This window comes from Pinus tabuliformis, chromosome J, assembly GCF_031772625.1.
Source record: "Pinus tabuliformis cultivar Carrire ecotype Pingquan chromosome J, CPIR1, whole genome shotgun sequence".
NCBI lineage: Eukaryota > Viridiplantae > Streptophyta > Pinopsida > Pinales > Pinaceae > Pinus > Pinus tabuliformis.
The window spans coordinates 275,564,638-275,569,101 of NC_142295.1; positions in this window are offsets into that span (position 1 = coordinate 275,564,638).

A 4,464-nucleotide genomic window follows, 5' to 3' on the forward strand; every position below is an offset into this window, starting at 1 on the left:
AAAAAAGGAGGAAGAATTTTTTCAAATAAGAACCTTTTGTGGCTTACGGCAGCTGTTGGCTCATGGTTAAAGTATTTGATGACCATGATGATCCAAGTTCTTTAATTATTAATAAAATTCCATACTTAGCAAGTGGCCTCCTTACACTCATTTTCTGTGCCGATTATTTTTTGCAAAAAGATGACCCATTTCTTTGCTGCGGAACCATTTGACCTTTTGGACTTCAGGGGAGAATGATCTCTTATAGGCTGCGGAGAAGCTAAAATACATAGCTAATGAAATAAATTCATCTTATTATTCCTTGAAGTGACGTGCAGTGGAAAATTAAGTCCATACAACCGCGTACCTCGTAAGTGATACGATCATAAGCATGAGACGTCGCCTTTGACAAAAATGCATGCCCTCCAACGAGATCGAACCTCCATACGCTCAGCATAACCATTGAATTCAAACTGCAGATCAATACAGACACGATGAATCAACTATGCAACATCCCACTATGAGGATCTGATTGGAAAATGCCATTATTAAGAAAATCACCCTGCACGAAACTCTCCACCGCAGCACAGTCGATTGACACGTATATTTCAGCGAAAATATTGGTCGAATGATTCACGATCCACGATCTCTGCCTCTCTCACATGGATCCAAGATCCATAATCATGACAATGCCAAAAAGGCTTACGAGACCGATCATCATTCTTGAAAGCACGATCCTCTTGTCATTAGAAATTCCCGGATGGTTTGGGATCCAATTGGTGGCTCACAAAGAAATCTACTATAGAAGGCCACTAGCTCACAATAATCACTTCACATAACACACTATACACAAACTATACTCACACAATACATAGATCTACACTAATATATACACAAAAACAATAATACTCAGAATCTCCCACATATTCCTGGCTCTCCCTTGAGGGAGTTAAGCCAGAACTGGCTCTGGTACTGTTAAGCCCCTATACTACTAGTGTAACCCCTTATTGTTACTAGTAAAACCCCCTTATTATATTGTTGTACCCATGCAGTCCCCATATTGTTATTATTGTGCCCCATAGAAGCCCACTATTATTATTATTGTGCCCTTACATTATTATTGTTATGTTGGCTCTGATTATATTATGACCCCTTAGACTCCTATATATAGAAATGAGGTCTTGTCATTTGTATCATCCAAGAATTGTTGATTTGTGTAATGTAAAGGAGGTTGCCCCCTCGAAGAGGCTTATTTCTAAGGCATTGATCTATCTTTTCTATCTTTTTGTGAGCTGGTTTCATAACATTTGGTATCAGAGCTTTGGATTCTAGGGTTTCACTGCTCCAAACAAGTCATCGTGGAATTTGCGCTATAAATTTTTTCTGCGATGTTTCAGAAGCTAAAAAAAAGCCATTTGGGTTGAAATCGTTTTGAACCTCGGGTCCGAATTTCAGATCCTGTCTCTCTATATTTTCAGAAATATAGTCTGAGGAAGTTAGGGTTTTTTCAGACCCTCGAATTACATTCCAAACAGGTCACCTTGGGAAAATCGTCATAACTGTCTCTCTGAGCATCATGTTGAAATTTCGTCAGAAGTTACAGAAAGAGGACGAACTGTAGTTTCTTGTATATATTTTTCAAATCAAAAGGTCAAAACTGTGACACGTGGCACTTCATACAAGTTCACTCTTCTGAAAAGGTATATAATCAGGTCAGCTTGGGAGATTGTGCATAACTCTTTCTTGGAGAATCTAAATTCGATCAGACTGGTGGCATTGGAAAGATGACACAAAAGGCTATTGCAAGTCGCAATTTCAAAACTTAAAGATCCGAAAGTACAGAGTTATAGTCGTTTCAAGATCGAGCTCCTAAAATCAAGAAAAATTGAGATGAGGAAGTTTGATGGCAAGGATATGGTAAATTGGATACTACAAATGGAGAAATATTTTGATCTACATGGTGTACCATTGTTACAAAAGGTATGGATTGCATCTTCATATTTAGAACAAGATCAATTTTTATGGTATAAAGGGCTTTGTTCTCGTAAACCACTTGTTACGCGGTCAATTTTCACGGAGGAAATTATAACACATTATGAGCATACAAATAGCAACACCTTCTTTAGAGCAACACCACAACAATTGGAAGAAAAAAGAGAAAAAGGGCTTTGTTACAAAGTGGAAAGAAAAATTATGGCAACAAAGAAGTCTACCCCTCACAATTATAAATATGGAAGTGTTGTTTCTCCTAGCCTTCCACAACCTACAAGGGTTACACCACAACAATTGGAAGAAAAAAGAGAAAAAGGGCTTTGTTACAATTGTGATAGAAAATGCACTAAAGTTCATAAGTGTGTTGAGAAGAAATTATTTTACATAGAGTATGAAGAGGAGGAATAAAATGATCAAGAAACATCAAAAGAAGAGGATATAGGCCAGGACCCAACCCCAGAGAAAGAAGAAATGAATTTGACCATATCTTGTAAAGAATTGGCAAGAATTACCACTCCTCAAACTATCAAGATAAAAGGACATATCAAGAAGAAAAAGGTTCAAGAAGTGAAAGATCACATCAAGAAAGAAGAAATGAATCCAACCATATCTTGTAATGCATTGGCCGGAATTACCACTCCTCAAACTATCAAGATAGAAGGACATATCAAGAAGAAAAATGTTGAAGAAGTGAAATATCACATTGAGCATCAAGAAATGAATCCGACCATATCTTGTAAAGCATTGGAAGAAATTACCACTTCTCAAACTCTCAAGATAGAAGGACATATCAAGAAGAAAAAGTTTCAAGCAGTGAAAGATCACATCGAGCATCAACAACAAGTTATCCAACTTTTAAAGGATAACGCCACTTTGGTGCAGAATCAAATGAAACAACAGGTAGATCAACATCGCAGTGAAAAAAGTTTTGATGTAGGTGATTGGGTATTTTTACGGCTACATCTCAAGCAAGCTATTTATGAAAAGGTAATGTTGGCAATACTACACGCACTTAATAAATGGCGACCTTACCCAATGGGAAGACACTTCAAGGTAAAAATGGATCATGATAGTCTTAAATACTTTTTAGAACAAATATTACCTTTAGAAGAACAAAAAAAATGGGTCACAAATATGTTGGGTTATGACTTTGACATCATCTACAGGAAAGGGAAGAAAATTTTTGTTGCAGATGGACTCCCAAGAAAGGATGAGGATGTGGAAGCATTGTTTTGTGCTATTTCTATTATCCAACCAGAATGGATAAACGAAGCAAGGGATGAATGGAAGAAGGACAAAGAAGTGTGGCCACTCATTCAAAAGTTGCAGAATATCCAATTCAAACAATATTGCCAGAACTTGAAGAGGAAGGAAAAATCATATTGGAACCTAGAGCAGTCATAGAAAAAAGAACCCGACAGCTACGAAATCGATCAATTTCAGAGTATCTCATCAAGTGGAAGAATTTACCCGTTGAAGATTCCACATGGGAGGAAAAGAATTTTATACAGAACCATCAAGAAATATTCAAGCGTTGAGGACAACACTTTTTGAAGGAGAGGGGCATGTTAGGCCCCTATACTACTAGTGTAACCCCTTATTGTTATTAGTACAACCCCCTTATTATATTGTTGTACCCATGCAGTCCCCATATTGTTATTATTGTGCCCCATAGAAGCCCACTATTATTATTATTGTGCCCTTACATTATTATTGTTATGTCGGCTTTGATTATATTATGACCCCTTAGACTCCTATATATAGAAAGGAGGTCTTTTCATTTGTATCATCCAAGAATTGTTCATTTGTGTAATGTAAAGGAGGTTTCCCCCTCGAAGAGGCTTATTTCTAAGGCATTGATCTATATTTTCTATCTTTTTGTGAGTTGGTTTCATAACAGATACCATATTAGAAAAATAAAGAGAACTAAGAAATAGATTTTTCACAACACAAATCTCACACTTCGTGTTATTATTAATTTCAACAATTACATATATAGGAAATTACACACTGACTTCGACACCTCTAGATAATGACTCTAACTCATTACATAAGAATCAACAGCTTCTAGACTCACACCTAGGGGCTCACAATGACAACTACACATGACATGGAAGCATTACTTCCAACAGTAAACATTCCTCCTTATGTTGAAATTTAGATAAATTTTTACTTGTAAAGTTATAAGCATTTAGTAACAATAAAGTTTAGTTGAAATGAGGAAATTTCTGTTTTCTATGGATTTTCTTTTTCAAAAGAAAAACCTGCAAAAATCTTTTAACCATTTTTGAATCAAAGTAATGCTTTTTAAAGAAAAACATTAAAGGTTTAGAGATCCCCCATTTTGGCTGATTTGATGAGAATTTTTACTTATTCCTTTAAAAACTTAAAGCAAATAAGGAAAATGAGTTCAAAGTTTGATCCGGTGGAGGTGTGAAAATGCTTGTGAAGCGCTGTAAAAGAAAGTTACATATCAACAAAAACTAAAAACAA